General features: G+C 40.8%; 2 protein-coding genes across 2 annotated transcripts in view; one reads left to right on the top strand and one right to left on the bottom strand.

Annotated features, from left to right (window-relative positions):
• Positions 1 to 11,348, bottom strand: part of LOC121528184 (inhibitory synaptic factor 2A) — a 50,953-nt gene extending 39,605 nt beyond the window's left edge. Inside the window, exon 1 of the mRNA XM_041815466.1 lies at positions 11,221 to 11,348. The gene's annotated coding sequence lies outside the window, so the exon portion shown is untranslated. The remainder of the gene's footprint in view (positions 1 to 11,220) is intronic.
• dock1 (dedicator of cytokinesis 1) overlaps positions 1 to 22,483 on the top strand; it is a 351,227-nt gene that overhangs the window by 210,285 nt on the left and 118,459 nt on the right. The gene's annotated exons all lie outside the window — the stretch shown is intronic.

Here is a 22,483-nt window from a genome sequence, read left to right as displayed (position 1 = left end):
CAAAGTTGTTTTTAGTCTGAACTTGTCTGCACGCAGCCCTGAGAGCAGCTCCATCCATTACCTTTGGGATGAGCTAGATCTCCAGCTGTGAGCCAGGCCATCTCACCCAACACTAACGGTCAAATTCACTAATGCTCTCGCTGAATGGGAGCAAATCCCTCAAGCGTGGTCCCAGCAAGTCCAGAAGAGTGGATGCTGATATGGTGGCATGTAAACGCTCATGTTTAATAATCTCATACTCTGTGAATGAGATCATGGGCAGTACCTGACCCAGATATTTTCCTCTCTCAGATTGGGCTGTTTGATTTTACTACTTGACTTCTGGTGCAGTTTTTTTCAGTCATGAGCCCAAAGTCTTAAATCAGCCATCCTTAGCCTCATGTTTTATCTGTTTTACTCACATTTATTGGAGTTCAAGTAAAAGCCGTTTTAGTAAAGTAGAAGATCATTTATTGATTAACTTAAGATTCATAATTGTTCTGATTTATATGCCTTAATTTAAGAGATAGGACACTGGATAAGGTAGGGAATGGGAAGGAGAGAGTGGAGATTGACATGCGTACAGGGGGCCTAGGGTCAGAGTTAAACACAGGCCCACTTTAATAAGACAGTCTGGCTGCATACCACTACCTTTAGACGCCGCCTCTATTAGGGCAGAAATGCGTGCTAAAACTTTCAAAAATAAAATCGGGTTAAACTACCGATTAGGGCTAGTGTAAGGGTTGAGAGAAGTGTTAGAATACCAAAAGTGTCAGCAAAACCTGATTACAAAACATATATTAAAGCTAACTAAGCATTCTGCTTTCAGGAAAAACCTTGCCCTTCATGATAACAGTGTAGCATAGATAAGGCTAAAACTAATTAAGCTACAGTTCTGCAAATCACATAAACCCATATTTGATTCTCGTGAAATTGCTACGTAGCTTACCTAGCTTAATCAAAAGCTTACAGAGCTATGTTAGCTTATGCTATCTGCTAAAGTTAACAGCTGTGTTATCTATGTAGCTATATTACCTGTGTAGCTAATGTAGCAACATCAGCATAGCTATGTTTGCTAAAGCTTACATTGGTAGATGATAGCTACATTGGCTTGCTCAGTAACATTGAATGCGTAGCTATGTTAGCTTTAGCTAAAGCTAACACTGTTTGTGTGACTACCTCTAAAATGGGTCCATACATAATTTAATCCAGGATTGGACCATGACCTTTTTTATTTGTTTGTTTTATTAATGAAATGTTTTTTGGTCTGTAATATTTGTAATGTGGTTATTTCATAAATGTAACTGCCAAACTTTGTTAATGAATTAAATTGAATTTGGAAAAAAAAAAATTCTAAAAAGAGAAATATGTTGTACAGGCAACCATCCACTATAGCAGGCCTTAGCTATAATCTAGGTGACTGTGGCAGCTCAGTTCCCAACTCATACTAAAGATCACAAGAGGAATACTGATTTTAACACCGACAACAAAAACTACCTTTTACTACTCATTATTTTGTAATAGTTTTGACCCCTAACTCTGTTTACATCATAAAGGAAGAGACCTCTGTTCATAATTTGCTCTGGGCAGTGAAGCATTGCTAAACTTGTAACAAGAGAATTACCTACAAATAAGATTGAAGCAGCTCTGCTCACAGCCTATCCTGAAGCCCTGCTGCCAACAACAGTGACTCTGTTTTCTAAATTTAAATAATTAACTTTTATTCAAGGCCCAAGATGTGATGTTTGGCATTTTGCTATTACAGCTGACCTTTTCAGAGTCGTCCTACTGGGAAACATCGACTGGTTGCTGAGCATTTTGCCCATTAAGAGAAGCACAGGAGAATTTATACAGCCAGCGTCTAGTTTTAGAATGATACACAAAGTGAATTTGAAGTCTGCTACATGATCAATAGAAAATATCCCGTTCTACTGTTGCAGCAGCGTTCTGGTTTTACCGCTCAACATTTCTGCTTGAACAAATGAGTGTGGCGGCATCATCACAGTCACGGTACTTCCAAACTCCGCTGTAATCCAGCTTTATCTGCTCCTGTTTTGTTTTCCTCGTCTCTCTCCTGTCAGCTTCCTCTCATAATTACACGGGGCTTAGTACTGTTTTGAACAGTCCTTTGATCTGTCTCTTAAGAGCTCACTGATTATGCAGTTAAAGTAAAAAGACGAGCAGGCTTGTGGTTTACTTTCAATTGTGTTGGTAAGGTCATTGGGATATTGTCAGACTTTTCTTCTCTGACTGTCACAGTGCTGCTGGGCTCAGTTGCACCCGTGCTCCCAGGGCGTGATGTGAGGGTATATATAGCCGGGTGATTGACTGTACAGGTCAACGCTGAGGGATAACAGCAGTGCAGTGCATTAGGCCGACACCAAACGCAGAAAATCCTTTGTCAGTTAATGGTAGCTTAATGCTGGGAGATGGGACGGCACTGGAAATGACGGGATTTGAAGGGATTGTCTTTCGAGTAATTGTTGCTCAGTCATCATGGACCAGTGTGCTGGCGCTAAACACCATTTGAGAGATTTTCTCAGGATCATCATGTGCAGATACTTTAATGACTTACACCAGGAATACTTCAGACTGCAGTATGAAATCTCCTAATTGAAATCAGGAGAGATGGAAACATTTACCCTGGCCTTTCTTAATCCTGTTGCAATTTAAAACTGGCTGATAAAGCAACTTTTACAGTGTTGAAGAATCTTAAGGGGAAAAATTTGCTGATCATCGATACAAGGGCCAGTACAGAGAATTTGAAGCTGAAACATGGACTTTTTCTAGCTGTGATTAATTTGCTCCAGCAAAATGACTATGCGGTGGAACTTACTAGTGTTCTACAAACTTGGTGATTAAAAATTGTGTATACTTAAAGATTTGAATTGTTTTTCAGGCTTTTATTTGACAGGACAGTGGATGGAGTAGAAATCAGGGAAAGAGTTAGGGGAATGATAACTTTACAAAAATGTAAGGTACACCTTTGTAATAAGATGGTTTGTGAAACCTCATCCCTGCTGGATATTCCACAGTCAAATGAAAGTGATATTAGGAAGTGGAAGCATTCAGGAACAATAGCAACGAAGTGGAAGACCACAAAAAAATCACAGTGGGGTCATCAAATTTGCCAACACTCTGCTGATTCCATTGCTGAAGAGTTCCCAACTTTGGATAAAGTGGATAGAGTGGTGTGAAGCACAGCAACACTGGACCGTGAGGCAGTGGATGTGTGTTTACGGAGGGACAAATTCTGCTTTACAGAATAAATGGGCACAAATTCCCACAGAAACAAGGGGAGGGCAACTCCATATTAAGGGACATGTATTTGAATACAATGTCATTACAGTCCCTGCTGGTGTAATGGTCAGCCAGCCAAATACTTTGTCCATGTAGTGTATATCACATTCAGTGGATATGTGAAGTAGTCCAGCGTTTCAGGTTCAAATAGACTTGATCTTTTGCACAGCTTTTCTAGTCACACTTACTCACATCACTTTGATGGCGGAGGCTTCTATAGCCATACATGTACATACACCACTGACACAGCAGTCACAGCAAATTGGGGTTAAGTGTCATTTCAAAGCTAGACATAGACCCCATGACCTTCTGGTCATGAGACGACCAACTCTACCTTCTGGGCAAGAGCCACTCAGGTTAAAGGAAAGACGTGGGAAAGGTGCTGTAGGTCAGAGTGAAACCAGGTCACCTGCTACAGCTCTACGACTCCTGTACATGGGGCGAGAACTAACCCCTGGGCCATCAGTAAAAATGTTGGACACTACCGTTCTGATTTCCAAGTATTATTACTGTAGTGGTACATGACCCAATGCCTTACCATCCAGAACCCAAACAAAAACGAATCTGTCAAAAAATTAACTGAATTTTAATTTTTTCATGAGAACCTGCATTTTAAATCTGGCTGACTTATGGCTAGGACATCTGCATGGACAAAAACTGGCGTGGAATCGTGACGCCGAAATGTCAGGTGTGTTTATACCTAGTGTTGGCTTCTTCCTACCAAAAACTAGGGGGAAGTGTCTTTAAAAATCATGTCTGTAGAATGATTTGACGCCTGGCGTGTCTGCGTCAGTAAACATTTCAGAGATGGGCACAGCTAGGCAAACATTCGCCACATGGGACCCCCAGGTGTCTTGCGACTCTGCGACTTTAGCAGCCTCGTTGAGGAAAACTATACCCTGTTATCTTGTTAAATGGCAAGGAAGCACTCAAAATGAAGAGGATAGGGGCCAGAGGTAAAAATATTACTGAGCCTTAGCCTTTTTCTGTGTCATCTTTTATGTCATGGATTTTGAACTGTTAACCTGAGGTGGAACACCTGGACACCCTCAGCAGCTTCTAACACACCGTCTTCCCCCTCCCCCTCTGCTCCTCAGCACATCTTTAAATAAGCTTTAAACACTTTCACATTTTTTTTTCAGCTGAACACAGGTATCTGACTGAACTATGATAAAACACATCAGTGCTCCTGTTATTTCTTACATTTGCACCAAACTGATAAAAATCTGCATTTTACATCTTTAATTAGTTCAAACGGATCTGCTTTGAAAAATCTTTTCTGAGATGGTGGTGCTTTGGTGACATATAAACCTACCGATAGTAGGTTTCTACGTCACAAACTCTATAAAAGAGGTAGAACGTTACCGCCTCTAGCTGACTTTACCATTCAGAGACCACTCCCATCCTCTCCTGCACCTGCACTGCTTTGGCTCCGGGAGCTCCGACTTTAGTAACACCGGTGCTGGAGCAAACAGCCCAAACAGGTAGTGCTCAGAACCACCACAGTCTGCCACCACTCCACAGCTTGCTTCAGGGGACTCTGGAGGGGACGGAATCCTCCACCTCAAAAGATCACTATGAGGTTTTCCCCACCCTCCCCTCAGTACCAGACTGCTCAATTTCTGTGCGTTTTTTGTACATCTTGAAGTGGGCGAAGTTAACTCCGAGCAAAATTAGTGAAATCGAAATCAAAATAATGTATCAAAAATGACACTTGATTGATATCAAAACTCATGGCACAGTTTTTGTGGTTCAATAATATGGAATAACATTAAACCATTAACATAATCTACTGTGACTGGAATGAAAATTTATATAAACTAGTTTCCCTTGAGGTCAGAGGTCAGATACTGTGACTGGATGAATCCAGATTTACTGATAATCCAGAGCACTCAGACTGTCCCTATATGTTAAGTTTCTGCCATATGTACAGCATTAAGTCTAAAGCCATGTGTGCATTACACATTCATGACATTTGCATTGCTTCCAGTTTGTGTGAGAAAACAACTGCAAGATGTAACACAGGCTAACGACCTCTCACTGAGCCTCCTGAGTCTTCAGATGTGCTGTATGCATTCTTTGTTATTTCTCCTCAACCTTATTGCGTATGCTGTTGGAAGTGAAGATCATGAAGCTACTCAGTATAGTCTTTGTCAGTCTGCTGCTGTTTTCATCCTTGGACTGCAGCCTGCAGACATTGTAGCATGATTATTTTTTTACTCACTTTGTCCCTACTGAGTTGTTCTTGTTTTCTTTATTTCCTCGCTCTGTGCAGCTTTGTTTCTCCATGCCTTTACCCAGGTAGTAGCTCAGTGAATTGACATGAAGCCTGTCAGTGAACATACAAGGTGGATGGATCTCAGACCTGAGGAAAGGATGTTTGCTGCAGAGGCTGCCCGCTCTAATCAGGATGCATCGGATCACTCTCCTCTCCTCTTCTCCTCTTCTTTCTACAAAACATAATATGCCTCTTCTTTTTACCCGTCCCCTTTTCTTCCTTTCTTCTCGCTCTCTGTCCCTTTGTTGCTTTCTCCCTCTGTCTCTGCCTCTCTCTTTGCCTTCTAGACACGCCGAGGTTTCAAAGCTGATGGGTAACTAGAGAACTCCCCTGCTGCTCTCAGATTCCTTCCAGTCATCCCTGGCAAAGAAAAAAATAGACACGCACACACTGCCACACACTATGATGGAATAGAAAAGGGAGAAGACTAGAATAAACAGGTGCGGGGACGAAAGGATGTAGAGTTTTCACTCTGCTTGGAAGGAGGAGAATTGAATGTAAGTGAAAGAGACGGTGATGGTGATGGAGAGGGAAGATGAAACCATAGAGGAGGATCCCTGGACAAATAGAGGAAAAGGCACAAGGGAAGGGAAAGAGCAGAAGTCATCCTGTGTTGTGGATAGGATGTGTCATTTTGTTAGTTCAAGCGAAGCTCTAGAAAACCATACAGGTATTGTTGAGGAAGAGGCAGTGTGGAGCAACCTTACAGGTAACAAAAGCTGTAATTGTATTAGCATTATCATCTGTTTGGGTGATTATCTCTCTAGGACAAGGACGAGGCAGCGTCCAATGAGTGGACAGCATGCCAGTCGAGGGGTGTTTCCCTGTTAAATTTGAATTTAGTGACAGTTTTGCCCAAAATATGGTGATATTGCTCAGCCCTAATCTAAAAAGACATACATGTTGTATGTTATGTGTATTATTGATTAAATATTACTGGTAATAATGGGAGAAGCACCTTTCATGACCTATTTTACATTTATTTTCTGAACCTATTTTATTCTTAACTTTCTAAGTGGTTTTCATTTGTCCCATGCACTCAAGTTGTGAAGCAAAAATTGCATGTTTTTTTTTCTTTTTTTTCAATAAAGGGACTGTATGAACTAAGGGGATTTAGCCAACGTGAGGCCAAGCATTTGTTTGGAATTACTGAGGCTTTGAGTTTGACTCTTTGGCTGTCACCATCTTTGAGTCTGGGAACCAGAAACGACCATGTTTGGCAACAAGGTGGAAACACTTTTTATGTCTAAAACTTGGTTTCAAGGACTAATATGTGACATTTTATTAATAGCAAAAATCTGTTATACCCTATAGCAAGCTGGGACCCCTCGGGTGATGATGGGGAGGCTATGTAAGGTTTAATAAACAAAAAAAAAAAGTTTTATATTTGTTTATCTGTGATTGGATGTTGCCTGTTGTACGCTGATCCCTGCTGGGATTCTTTTGCTCATGTTTCTGGTGGATTGTTGTTTTTGATGTGACACATTTGCACCATAAGGGAAGTTATCCACTGAGTTAGAGTTACCACCTGTGACATTAGGTGTTGCATAGTGCATACATATGAATTGTGTTGCAATGAGGTAGACTTTCTGCTTCGTTCAGTCAGAAGAGACACATCCTGCCACAGATTTTCAAGAGTGACTGCAGCTGTTGTCATAGAGTAAAATATTTAACCCACTTGTTGTGTGGATTAATATAAACCCTTTTAGAGTGTTAAATTCAGCCATTTGATACTTCAGTACCAAACAGCTGATATCACTCAGGCTTTGTCCAACACTTTGTACCGTCTAAGGGATAAACGGTCCAAAATTCCTCTTGAATGTTGTGCAGGTCTGATAAGCATCTACTAGAAACACTTGGTTGAGGTTATTGCTGCCAAAGGAGGTTCAACCAGCTACTAAATCCAGGCTACACTTACTTTTTCCAGCAGCACTCTGAATGTTTAATTAAGGCTTTAAATATTATAATTGTTGGAGTGGTATCAGGTTAGCACATTGTGGTTGTCTGTACTTGTGACTTCAATGCAGATCAGATCACATTTGATGACCAACTAATGCAGAAAACTATGATTTTTTTTGTCACTGTATGTAGACCAATAGAGACACTGCAAAAGTGACAATGCAACTCTTTTCCTTCCTCTGTTGTTTTCCTTTGCATTTCACCTTGTAGAGGTATGACTTTACCTGAACAACCTGGCTGGAGATCCTTTCTGTTGTTGCTCTTGCTAATATTTCTCAGTAACTCCATAGTAGCTGCTCAGCACAGTACATATATAATTAAATAATTTTTACTTGTACCTGAGTAGACTTATAGACTACTACTTTTTAGCTAAGTAAATTTTAACCAAAGTAACTGTACTTTTACGTGGATGTGTCCTGTTTCAACCTCTGCAGCTGACATTTAAACTAGAAAAAACTGTTCAGTTTAACATGTGTTTCATGCATTTACATTACTTTTTCAAACATTGTAGTAGCCACCCAATGGCCGTTTGAAAAAACAGGTTAAAGGTACTTTTGCATTTGCTGATTGTTTTTTTAAACAGCGAGGGTATGTCCCTGTCTTAAACACATTTTCTGTTGATGTTTTGAAATCAGTTCAATTCATGTCTACAGCATGATTGCAAAGATCAACATGTTCCAATAATGCACTAAGACATATTGCATTTCCCCATTTTCGCTATGTTTTTTTCTGTTTATTAACATCTATTGTCATTTTATGTAATAAAAACACTTTGCATCTTTCACTTGCCATCCCACGTGATTCAGAGCCGGAGTTAATGGGCCAATAAGAGAGCAATGGACACATGTCGTCACCTCTCACTGCGCGTTATTGGATGAATCCTTTGTCCGCCAACTTTTGCCAACCAGTTGGCATTCTGGGATCCCTAAGGCCATCCCTATCACAGTTTTTGAAGGAGAGGTAAGGTAAGAGACCGAAGCAAGAGGAGAGAATTAGAACTGTTGATCTCTTATGATGGCAAAGCAAAGCTGAAGTCATTATTCAGCCTCGTTTATCACATTTGAGACATTTGGTGAAAAAAGAATGACAAAATTTATACAAAAACAAAATATATATATATATGACAACATTCCTTAACCCTCACCCTTAGAGATGTTTTCTGCATGTACCTATTATTTTTTTCATATATTCCCCTACTTTTGTGAAGCTAAGACTTCGTTAAACCTATTTCAAGCACCAAAACAATTCATCCACATAAGTGAAGGTGTGTTTTACAAGGGATCCAAAAATTCTCAAAGATCGGATTTAAAAAATTCAGCATTTGGGCTGAAATAAGTCTTTATAGAGTCCGCTAGGACAAAAATGGGCCTCAGTATACCTAAAGCTGAGATTGTCCTGAAAATTTTGATGTAAAACATTTGGGTATTATGTTATTTGCAAGTACCTTATAAAGGTGAATTAATATATAATTTAAAGATAGAGGAAATACACTTAGACCTCAGAGGGTCTGTGAACAGTGCTGCACCAAATAAAGTTTTAACATGAAACACTTGAGTATTTTTGGTTTGTTTGCATAAGGGAGCACCGTCACCTTGAATTCACGTCAGACCCAACATCAGGCATGATAGCTACCCTGTCATCTAAACCTCCCACCGCAGAGCTCATCATTTGTATCAAAAAATACTCGTTGTTTTCATCCAGGGCCTCAGGCCATGAGTGATTAGTGCTGAAATGATGAGCCATGTCAGCCCACTGACACTCATTTTGACAGCCCTTCTGCTAATCAATAAGCAGTTTGACAGTCATCAAGCAAAAGCAGTAAACAGTTGCTAGCTTAAGCTTTTCAAATGTAAGAATCATCAGATTTTTTCTTCTTTTATGCATTTGAAAATTGAATATCTGTCAACTTGGGAATGGTGCTGAGAAGAAAGAGCAGTTTTAAAGCCTCACCATGAGCTCTGGGAAATACTGTTGGACATTTTTATTAAACAAAAGAATAATCTAATTAATTCTTGATGAAGGGAATGTTTAAGGGCTTTTAAAGTGATAAAAAAGGATGCTCCTTGGACTTCCTTGAGCATAAAACTCCACAGTTGTTCTGCCTCTGGGCTTGTAGGAGCCCCAGCTGACTGGGCCCCTACTGCAAAGCAACGCTTTCTACCCTCACAAGCACACCATGGCACAATGACGACAACACCCAGGTGGGATCAGGTGCTTCTTCTCTGTGCAACAGATGCACATGAGTGTACCTTAGCTGAAGAAGGCTCCCAGGGAAAAAATGCGACTCTTAATGAATAATCCTGTTAGTAACATCTGGATTCAAAAGCATGTTGTGGGAATACGTTCTCTGGATGAATGAGTACCTCCCTTTCCTCCTTCCCTTTCAGCAAGCAAGGCCATTGGAGGTAATGCCCACCTCATAACCCTTTTCCAGCGTCACTTTTTTGCCCATATTTGCAAGAAAAGTTCCCAGAGATGCTTTTTGTAAGTGTGCACAACATCTGTTTGTTACAGTTCCATGCACGTCTGCAGAAACCTCACTCCTCCTTCTCCTCCCTCTTGGTGGAGGTGCTCAGTGATATCTGATTCCTAAAAATAAAAATGAGCTTTGAAGCAGTGGGCCTCCACGTCCATCATTCTTGAACAGACGTGCCCTGTGCGCAGAGAGGAAGGTTAAAGACAGGCAGGCGATGACGCAAAAGTGGAACAAGACTTTCTATTTCCATCCTTACCCTGTAATTTCATCTAATTGTATTTGCATGCCATAAATCAGGCTGTGAATGCAGGTATGTACTTTTCATGTCACTCCCCTGCAGCCACCTTCTCCATCATTTCTTTCTCTGTCTTTATCTGCATCTGTTTCCCTCCGTCCTGCTCTCAGTGAGTGCAGAAAGTGAAATAGAGCAGAGGGGAGATGCTATCAGAGTGTTGATGTGAGATAGGGTCGAGGCGACGGCGGGAGGTTTGTCGGGAAGAGTGGGAGTGACACACGTTTTGTGTGGTTGAAGGACAGACATGAGAAGCAACTGAAGCGAAGCTTCCTCTCTCAGACTCAATCCACATATGCTTGAATAATCTGTGTGACTCTGGCTGGTCTATTAATCTAGATTAGGGTTTAGTTAAGGTCCTTGATCACATGCAGACGCCCAGCTCTACCTGCAAAGCTCCTGAAAGCTCCTGTCTCGGAGCATGCAACAATTCTGCAATTTGTCTCCTGGTTTAGACATCAGTGTGCTTTATGTAACACTCACTCAGGCGCAAAAATGAGAGGAAATGCAGCATCATGCAAGCCCTTGAAAGAGGCACTGTTTCAGCACTGCAAGTCAGGTTGGATTTGGATCACAAAACCATCTAGGAAATGGGGATCTCACCTGCCAGATGTGCAAATATGACCTCAAATATTCACCTTTTTTACGCTTAAAGTTGTTTAAACTGACTCTAACTGCCTTTAGGATGAAGCATATTCCAACTTCACTACACTTACCTACATCAAAAAGCTTCAAATCAGTCTGTTATCCGCCACACGTCTTTGATACCTGATCACCCGACTAAAAAGGAAAATCCCCATGGAATACATTCCCGCTTGGCTTATCCCCATAGAGCGATCAGCAGATCCCCTCAGATTCTTCAATCAGAGGTTATTTGAGTGACTTTCTTGCTGCAGACTGAGAGGTGTAATAGAGGAAAAAGAAGCCGTGACTCACCTTAGACTGTGAATTACTGACGTTTAGGATGCAATAGCCTAGATCCCTTTTTGTGCCCATGCATGCCTGTTTTCCCCGCTGGATCAGAGGCTGGAGGAAGAGGAGGTTATGCCATGGCAGAAGTTAAGAGGACGGGCAGCAGTAGTTGGAGGAGTTGTTGCACATCGGCGTCCGCTCATCCAGAGGCGTGAGGTTTCCTCTCAGCCCCAGTCAAACAACACTTCCCCCCCTCTCTCTCTCTCTTTCCCTCCTTTCTGCTCTCCTTCCACACTCACTCACACACACACTCACGCACTCACACACACGCACACACACACATACAGCGGCTGAACTCCGGACGCCTCAGCGACAGAGCCCACGCAGGCAGAATATCCCCATCGTGCCGCCAGCCGCCGCAGTTCTCCTCTCTGGCTTTTTCTCCGCTGTTCTGCGTGTGTGCGACTGAGTGTGTGAGAAGAGAGAGAGAGAGAGAAAGAGAGAGAGAGAGAGATTAAGCAAAAGGGGGAGGGAGCATCAGAGAGAGAGGGAGAGTGAGGAAGAGGGAGGAGGGAAGGTTGCAGAGGAGAAAATACTGCTTTGTTTTTTTAGCTACATCTGGCAGGTCCATGCATCATCTCTTTATCTCGTCGTCACTAACAGGAGTTTTGTCAGCGACCTCACTCCAGTGGACAATAGAAGAATGCTTTAGTTTCTGCCTCAGAAGATGAAGAATTGGTTAGTGACTTTGAACGCACAGTTCAGGCTCCACTTTTCATGGCAGATCTGCAGCTCTGAGAGTGTTTGTCCTTAGCAACACGGATACCTTTCAATACTTTAACATTTGGAGCTTTCACACAAACCTTTAAATTTCCTTAAAGTTTGAAGTTAGTTGCAGGATTTTCACCCTTGAATTTTTTCTGTCTGATAAATTTTCCAGGTGAGGTCAGGATCAGGTGAGAAAACAGCAGGAAATTTTCAGAAATATCAATACAAGGGAGTAAGAGGAGGTAATGGCACGGGTTAGACTCAGCTCACACTGGTCCTCATTGATCAGTCTGGAGTAGAAACTAGCACACATTTGGGTGCAGAAATCCTTTTGTGCCAAAGTCCAAGTGTGATGTGTCTTTTATGAGACGTGAAACAGCCAATTACAATGTACAAGTGAGTGGGCATTGATAAATGCTGCAGCTGAAAACAATTAGCATGTGGAGAACACACTTCATGGTTAAGCCGGCCTCTCCCAAGAGTTTACAACACAAGTTTATGACACGAGTTAGGTACAAAAGGTACAAAATACAGCAAAAAAGATCACTCCTCTTGTTTTTTGTCTGCCTGAAAAGTGGGATTAAAGAGAATCAAAAACACCATGTCTGGATGGAAATCATTTCCAGTATCCTCCACCAATGTCTAGACTGATAAATGTTGATCTGTGTGTGGAAAAAATCTTAAACCAGTTTTTTGCAGTATGCGTGCATGTTAAATGAGGGCCAATATGATACTTGTGACAGTACTGGGTTGACTACATGATTTTATCAAAAACTCTTTATAATTTTCAAGTTCTGAAAAGGAAATCTTAATCAAGCTGGTTTAGGCTGGCCTCACAAGGGAGACCGCTTCATTCAAGAAACGCTGCAGGTCTGTTTTCAGTGCTGTCCACTGCCAAACAGTGGCAGCGGCAGCGGCCTGTCGATCAGAAAACTCTGAACAGGAAGTCACAAGCGTAGAATATTCGGTTCTTTCAAAATACAACACAGCACGGAATCCCTATCAAAGCAGAGGGTCACAGAGAGGTCAGCGGGTCACAGAGCTACAACAGCACCATTAATGAGGAAAAGTTAACTTTTGAGGACATTAAGCTAGAGATTTTATGCAAGCATTTTTCATAAACCACAGATCCTTTAAGCAAACATTAACCTTTTAACATCCTAATGTACTCACCCAATGGCAGAAGAAATAATATCATGGACTTATAGCAGAATGGATGATGAATTAACCCCAAAAGGTAAAATCACCTGCTTTTGACCTACTATTCCTGCGTGAGCTCGCAGTTCTCCCGTGATCGCTACCCGCTGATCAGGGCTGTGTGCCGTAGCGCACCGCTCTAGACACGCTTCCAGTGGATGAGGTCGCTTGCCCACGGCACTTCAATGCACGGTGCAGTCATCCCATGTGAAAATTGCAGGTTACTGTATAGTCTTTAATACTAACCCTACAGGCTTAGTATCATCTGTGGACCTCTGATAATCCATGAATTAACCCGTGATGTCAGTGTTTGGTGTGATTCACTCACACAAAATAAAGTAAATGTAAATAAAGTACTTACATTTCTGCATAAAACACAAAAATGATAGAAAAGTGTTGTATAGCGTGAAACCTTTCACTTCTCTCACACATTAACACAGCGCTCATGTCTCTTGTCCTCTTCCTGTCCATCTGATTAGCTGCAGATATGCACAGGTGTGTAATAGGAGAGCAGAGGGAGATTATTCACTCATTTATTGATCATAGACAGCTTGCTGCAAATTATAACCCTGACCTTAGGAAGAATAGTTGACAGTAGCTGGGGTTACATGAGAATTTTTTTTTCCACAATCAGATTAAATGCATTCAGATAAGAGATTAAAACGTCTCTATACACATGAACGCTGGAAGATACAATCCCATTCAGATGTGCGCGCTCCTGCATCTCAATCTGATCAGTATAGAAATTTTCTGACATGCACCGTATCATCCCAACAGTTAAATCTACTGACAATTTGTCATAGAAGAAGAAATTCTGTGACTTTACACTGTCAAATCGCTCGCTGTTTTTTTTAACCCATCCCCATGCGAACATATTGGATTGCTCTACTCCAGAAGGAAATTTCATTCAGAATGAGCTGGATCATTACATTTTATTCAGAATGGAGTGTGTATATGAAGCATTTTTATCCAGATCAGGCATTTATTCCGATTACAAATGGTCCATGTAAACGGCTCCTGGGGTAACAACTGATGGGGATCCACTGTAAATAAATAAGCAAATGAATTGTAAAAAAGCAAAAAAGGAAACTTTGGCACATGTCTATTGGAAACTCTAGTGAACATTATTGTGTAGGATGCATGAAGACAGTGTCATCTGCAAAATGCATTAAGCACTACATCGCATTTTTGTATGATATTTAGAAATAAAATATCATGTTTTCATGATGTTTTCATGCACCTTCATGCTTTTTTTTTAAATGTAAGTAAATGTGTTTACATTTACTTTGGTTATCCCGTGCAAATGCATTTAACAAACTCTGACATCACAGAGTAATTCATGAATTATCAGAGGTCCACAGGTAATACTAAGCCTGTGCAGACAGTAGACTAGTAGACTATAAGAATCAGCGAATTTTGACTGTATCTTCAAAAACGGCTTGAATCTGTGCCATGGATTTAACAACAATTAAATTCTTCCTCTTGTAGCTCATAAACACAGTGTCTAAGATCTGCTCTATCCTAAAGTAATAAGTCGTCATTTTATTCTTAAAATTTTGACTGTTTCTCTAAATTTAATTTAGACTTTATTCTTGAAATTTTGATGAACATTACTGGTGTCTGAAAAAAGTATGTTTGTCTATACAAAAATTTGAGAAATATAAAAAGATGAGATTTAACCATAAAACCAAGCTGTACAAGTAAAGTAAAAATCGAGTGACAAGAATGGTTGTAGGGCAAGAAGAAGAGGATTACAACTACTTACTATTTTTTCTGTGATTGAGTGCTAATTTGAATTATTTCTAGATATCTTGATTCTCTCATTATCATGGGAAATACAGCGTTGTTATTGTAACATAAAACGAAAGGTTGAGATCTAATAGAACAACCAAAATCTCCTCACTGTCATGACAAAACAATGTCAAATTAAATATGAGTGCAAAGTATATCTTCTTATGGCTTCTGCCCATCACAGACGTTTTGTCTCATTTTTCCAGACACTCATTCACAAACAGAAAGCGGGTCTGTTATCCCCTTATGGGTCTGGAATCACTGCAGTTGACACCTGTAGTAACAGCTTCACAGGGATGATTCCACAAACAAAAGGTCTCACAGAAACTTGCCTCATCAACTGTGACCTCTGAAGATGAACAAATATGGAGGATGATCAATATCCTTGCTGCTTTGGCGTTTGTGCTCTCTTGCAGTGGAAAAGAAAGGAAGAGAGACAGACGACAAGTACACCCTGGTGACGTTACTCAGTCTGCTAGCTTTCCCCTGCTGTTGTGAGTACTAGTATGCTATCAGAGGCAGCCCAACCTGAAATATCAGACAAGTTTGATATCTAATAATTGGAATGAGATGAGAGGACAGAGCAGACATGTTCTGTGCACAGAGGAAGGTTAAAGGAAGGTGAAATTGTAAAAACGCCGTTCTATTTCCATCCCTACCTTGTAATTTTATCTGATTATATTTGCATGCCATAAATCAGGCTGTGACTTCAGGTGTGTTCGTTTCACTCCCCTGCAGCACCCTCTCTATCCCATCTTCTCATCTCTTTTCCTCTTATTCTAGATCTCTTTTTTATCTGCATCTGTTTCCCTCCGTGCTCTTTTCAGGGAAAGTGAAATAGAGCAGAGGGGAGATGCTATCAGAGTGTTGATGGGAGATAGGGTCAGGGTGGAGATGCGCAGACAGCGACGGCAGGATTATTTGGATAAACATCTGGCAAATCAGGCCTAAAATTTGCTAGTTTTTGGAAGCCTAATAAATTAGTCGTTCCTTTATTTAAAATTCTAATGGTTAAACTACTTGATTTTCTTTTTTTTTTCTAACACATGCTAAAAAACAGAATCTTCACTTTCTTGTCTGTACACCTTTTTCTCTTCAGCTACTGGCATTGAACAAAAAAAATGTCCATATTTGTATTGATTTTATCTGGTATTTTGCATCCTTAGTAAAGCTCTCTGTGCACTGATGTGGAAGTTTTTTCGATTTCGAATATCTGCTCCTTTGTTGATTTACCCGCCACCATTCTTATACATAATTTCCTACCTACTGGGACACTCCTTGTGTCCCATTGGACAGGGACTGTGAGACGCACTGTATGGACGTCCTGTCTGAAATGTAGAAATTCTCAGAAGGGCCTATGTGAAAACAGCCACTGAGTTTTATTTTAAGTCCATTCACTCTCTGGCTTCACAGCTCTTTTTTTGTGTGGGAAGAAGATTCCATCTGCTTGTTCGTCTAATCCCCTCCTTGTTTTTATCCATCTGTCCATCTGTCTTCAGCTGGTTAGTCGTAAATTAAAAAGAAGTTCACTCACTTATCTTTTTCTTTGTCTTTACTGGATTTGTTGTTTTTAGTGTTCAATGAACAACATAAATAAAGGTGAGTTACACTCTCGGTGTAAAGCGTCAGTCATGCAGAAGTGTAGAGGAGCTGTTAATGGCTGGTTGGATGTTTTCAGAGCCATGGCTTGCCCTCGCTCTCTAACAGGGAAACCCCGAGTCCTCCTTTCAGCCTCAGGTACCATGGTAATGAGCTGCAGCTCTCCAGACAGCAGCTGCTGCTTGGTCCTGTGTGTTTCTACAATTGTGTGTGTGTGCGTGTCTGTTTTTGATAACCTCTGAACCTGCAGAACATCAGACAGGCAACCATTTGTGAAGACTGACTCATCCGCCATAGCTCTGCGCTGAGGGAATGGGGTTAACTGGAACTTTGGAAAATGGAATCCATTTATTAAATTAAAGACCCTTTTTTAAAGATTTCATGAGTAGCAGAAACTGATTTATCAGTCATATAAATACGAATGCAAACCTTAAAGTCTTTCACTTTAAATCCCATTTGGGTAACTTTCCTGTGACAGAAACTAGACAGCACAAGAAAAACGCTGTTATGCAAGGCCAACTCACACAGAAAAGTTATAATTTTTCAATTTGTTTATGACTCTTTAACACTTATTTCTCTACTGGATAATATCTCATTTTTACTCCATCGGTGGTGAATCCAATCTACTGTTATGAGTTTTTTCCTCTTTTGAACAATTAAACTAATTTATAGAAGATGAAGGCTTTTCTTATTAAAATAGGCAAACACTGAAGTGTGACAAAAGCAAGCCTTGTTAATGGGTGTTTCATCCATCTAGATATTATGGAAACCAGACTTAAAGAGCAAACCGCATTTAAAGCTCCTGTGAGGAACTTTTTGGTTGTGCCAATTATGACTTCCTTATTTATTTTATATGTCTAACATTCAACTTGAAACTTTGGTCAGGACAAATTAAAAAGGGGCTTTGTGACTTACTCATTTATAAGTCAGACATTGTCAGTATGATTTGTTTCTTTGTCAAGAAAAAATACAAAAAACAAGGTGAAAATGACAAATAGATACAAATATTTAAGGTAAAATAAGTTACTGAATAAATATTCACTCTCTTCAAGTCAGTATTTTGTAGATGTTGCTTTGGCTGCAATCACAGCACTGAGTCTGTGTTTATAGGTCTTAACCAGGCTTGCACATCTGGACACTGCAATTTTAATTCATTCTTCTTTGCAAAACTGCTCGACCTCTGTCGAGGTTGCACAGGGATCAGGCCTTTTCAAGTCCAGCCACAGATTCTCTATTGGATTGTGGTCTAACGTTGACTCTGCTACTCTAGAACAGTCACCTTGTTGTCTTTAAACCATTTCTGTGTAGCTTTCGCTGTATGCTTCAGGTCCTTGACTTACTGGAAAATAAAGCTTCTCCTACAGACTGAATAAGATTGTCCAGGAATTCTCTACTTATTTTGCTGCATTCATTTTACCCTCTACCTTTACAAGCATTCTAGGGCTGGCTGCTGAGAAGCATCCCCACAGCATGATGCTGCCACCAACATACTTCACAGTGAGTTTGTGGTGATGTGGTACGTGGTTGTGGTTTCTTCATCAGTGGCTTTCTCTTTGCAACTCTCCCATACAGCTTTGACTGCTGAAGAGTCTGGGCAACAGTTGTTGTATGCAGGGTCTCTCCCATCTTAAATTTTGAAGGCTGTAGCTCCTTCAGAGTTGTCAGAGATGTCTTGGTGGCCTCTCTCACCAGTCTCCTTGCACAGTCTCTCAGTTTGTGAGGATGGGCAGATTTACACAGGTGCCATATGCCTTCCAATTCTTATTGATGGAGTTAACTGAACTCTAGTGGATGCTCAGTGCCTTGAATTTTTTTTATATCCATCCCCTGACTTATACATTTCAATAACATTTTCTCTGACTTGCCTGGGGTGTTCTTTTGTCTTCATGGTGTAATGGTAGCCATGAATACTGATGATCCGGTGACTGAACTTTCTAGACACAGGTTTCTTTATACGACAATCATTTGACACATTCACTGCACTCAGGTGATCCCTTGTTCACAAATTGTGCAACTACTAGCACCAATTGGCTGGACCTCTGTTGAATTAAGTCAGTCACTTTAAAATCCACTGCTAGCAGAAATGTTACTGGTGGCAGTACTGATGCTGGTTTTCTGCCCGCCACTATTTAAACAGTCAATATTTGTGTGCATGATTTTGGTTGCTCGTGTCTGTCATGCAGAGGTAAACTCACATCTCTAAACTCCTCACAGGAGCTTTAATTTACTCTGTCAAATTCAAATGAATAAGCCATGAAATAATAAATAATGCATTCAATAAATACTGACCTTGCCTGCAGTCATTATTACTTTCAATTCTAGTCGTGATTTTGATAAGAAAATTTGCATTAAAGCCAAATATCATGCCTAATTAAAATAACATTAAGATTCTGCATGGACATTCAGAATGTTCCACTTGATTTAATGATTAATCTAGGCAGATTTACTGTAAATCTGATGTTCAACTCCCATAATAATGCAGAATATTCATGTACTAACAGAATATACATTTTCAGATTGTAGAAGGGTTGTTCCTGATGTGCCACTCCACATAATAAGGAAGGAAACCTTAATATGGCTGGTTATCCTAGAATCATCATTCATTCTTAGCCTTTCAGTCATTTTATGCTCACATTTTAATTTCATACAACAGCAGAGCCAAAAGAATAACCACCGAAGCTCTGACTGTGATTTTTTTTTCACCTAAATATCATTATTATAGTTTATTTGCTGTTGTCTTCTTGCAGGAGAACGTTACAGCTGTGTGACTGCTAAGCACACAAATCAATTGTAGGCAGCAGGACAGCAGCTGATCCAGCTGGGGTAGAAAGTCCAAAAAAATGTTTAGAGAACAGAATGAGGAACGTGACCGAATCATGACTACATCTCATTCCACTTGTGAATCCAATCCTTGTTTTCTCCTCTTTTCTCCTCAACTTTTTACGATATGTCAATAATAGAAACTTTTGCTCTTCCTGTCACCTCATCTTGTGCCTACAAAGTGACATAAAAAATCCTGCTTCCTGTCTGAAGGCTGTGCTCTCACACTCACAACATGATTTTTTATGGCACTGCTACTTGTTTTGCAGTAAGGTATCTGCTTCACAGCCTTGTTTTAGCACTGCAAGGCGATAGCAGGCTGCAGAATTGATGCTGAAAAAAGCTGAATAATGTTTGTAAAGATTCAACCTTGGAGCGTCTTCGTGCTCGGCGAACGTTTGAGATTTGAACTCAGGGTTAATGGCATTTGTTTAATGGATAAAACTCCTCTGGGAAGTGGTGTCTGCTGTATGAGGGGGGTTAGAATAGACTCTGCTGTTTTTCTTTTATTGGAATCTGCTCAGCGATCTGCTTGTGTAAGCAAACTGTTTCTCAGATGGATAAACCGGTGGCAGTGGAGAAGTCACTGGAGTGACTCTCCTCACATATCGATTTCATTACCTCAAAGCCAGGCCCTCAGGGGACGTGTGTTTGATGTCCTGGTCCCCTGCGTGTTCAGTGTATGCACGGCTGTGGTCTGAGACAGATCCACATCCAGAGCCATGTCAGTCATTTCACTTTGATACCACAGAAGTGTCACTACTGTCACTTTTAAGTTCAGGCAATCAATATTATGAGAATAATTCAATATGTAAAACACTGGTTAAGGAAGGCCTGAGAATAAAAACAAGAGTTTACCCCTTTTACTACTATTTATATCTTTATACTCTCTCCATAAGGAAACTCAAGAAACAAAGTGAAATTAAAAGAAGAGTTTTTAGAAATGTGTCATCCCCACTTTAGGTGTCCTAAGTAAGAGCAAATCTGTGATATACAGTACATTCAGAAACTATTCAGAGCCCCCTCAACTCTCAGGCTGCAAGAAATAAGCCTGGCTCTCAGTCGCCGCTCTAATTCATCCCAAAGGTTTTCTGTCGGGTTGAGGTCAGGGCTCTGTGCAGGCCAGTCAAGTTCATCCACACCAAACTCTCTCGTCCATGTCTTTATGGACCTTGCTTTGTGCACTGCTGCACAGTCATGCTGGAACAGGAAGGGGCCGTCTCCAAAACTGTTCCCACAAAGTTGGGAGCATGGAATTGTCCAAACTCTCTTGGTATGGTGATTCAGAGTTCCTTTCACTGGAACTAAGGGGCCAAGCCCAGTTCCTGAAAAACAACCCCACACCATAATCCCCCCTCCACCAAACTTTACACTTGGCACAATGCAGTCAGACAAGTACTGTTCTCCTGCCAAACCCAGACTCGTCCATCAGATTTCCAGATGGAGAAGCGCGATCCGTCACTCCAGAGAACGTGTCTGCTCTAGAGTCCAGTGGGGGCATGCTTTACACCGCTGCATTCGATGCTTTGCATTGCACTTGGTGATGTATGGCTTGGATGCAGCTGCTCAACCATGGAAACCCATTCCATGAAGCTCTCTACGCACTGTTCTTGAACTAATCTGAAGGCCACATGAGGTTTGGAGGTCTGTAGCAATTGACTCTGCAGAAAGTTGGCGACCTCTGCGCACCATGGGCCTCAGCATCCGCTCACCCCCCTCTGTCATTTTACGTGGCCAACCACTTCGTGGCTGAGTTGCTGTCGTTCCCAACCGCTTCCACTTTGTTGTAATATCACTGACAGTTGACTGTGGAATATTTAGTCAATATAGTGAGTATAGGCAATATAGTGTATCAATAACATAATTTTTGTGCTTGAAAAATTTTTGTGCATTTTTTCACATAAGAAATAATAAGAATATATGACAGTAAAGGAGGAAAGAAAAGAGTAGCTCGATTGATTATGTAGTCCTTTCACATATTCTTGAATACGTTGACTATGACTATGTCTGATTTAGATCTTTGTGTGAAATAGATACCAGGTCACATTCTCACACCTCTCACTGCTTTCCTCAGCTCCTACTGCTGATGTATTCATGAAATGCTGCTAATTGGTTCTATGCCTCTCTTGCAAAGATAGCATGCATTTCATTTATTTCTTTTTTCTAAAGTAGGCATGCCCCTATAAATCCCCCTCCTCTTCATGTGAAGACTGACAAGTTAGGGGCACAGTATTTCACTCCAGAACTGCCTCTTGAACTTTGAATTTCTTGTTCATAGATCAATCAAGGTCAGCAGCACATACATGTTTTTATTTATATTTTACACAGCGCCCTAACTTATTTTGAATTTGGGTCATATTTGTAGAATGTGATTGATATAGTTTTCACTTTCCTATGTTTTTATCATCAAAGGATGCTTTAAGGATTCTACAACGTGGGATTTCATGTAGGACATCCCGGTACCTTGATCATGCTGCATTTGGCATCATTATATTTGTACATTCAGTGTATTAATCCAGCTTCCCTTAAAATATTAAAGTATGGGAATTGGAATTCAGCCTTGAATGTGCTGTTGTTATATTTATGAACCTTGGGTCATCTTTATTATAGAAACCTGGTATGACTCTGTATAAAAATCCTAAACTCTGTATACAAGCTAGAGACACATAAAACTATCATTGTAGTACCCTCTCAGTCTCCAGTCTGTCCTGTGGGATGGTGAGTGCATTCATCCACACAGAGAACATTAGAGTGTGGTGTATAGAGACACATTACTAGACAGGGGAAGAGAGCTGTCAATTTATTGTAGCTTGGATCTCTCTGCAATCGTGAGAGAGAAAGAGGAAGTTTTTGTGTGCGAGTATGCGACTGTGTGTGCGTGTCTGTTTCATCTGACAGCTAGATTTGATACGTCTGCCGTGCTGCAGCGTTGCCCCGGCGAGTCTCTGAGTGAGAAGCTGAAATTGTGCCTAGCAGATACGTCAGCGAAAGTCTGTCCCCATCTGCTGCAGTCTTTTGGTCTTTTCATCAAACGTGTGTACAAAGCTGAACTGCTGAGTCTGTCCCAAAAAAAGCATCGAGTGGATGAGACGGGTTAAACAAAGTGAGGCTC

This window comes from Cheilinus undulatus, linkage group 20, assembly GCF_018320785.1.
Source record: "Cheilinus undulatus linkage group 20, ASM1832078v1, whole genome shotgun sequence".
NCBI lineage: Eukaryota > Metazoa > Chordata > Actinopteri > Labriformes > Labridae > Cheilinus > Cheilinus undulatus.
Note: the sequence above shows the minus strand (reverse complement) of the source record. Positions and strands in the feature narration are given on the sequence as shown.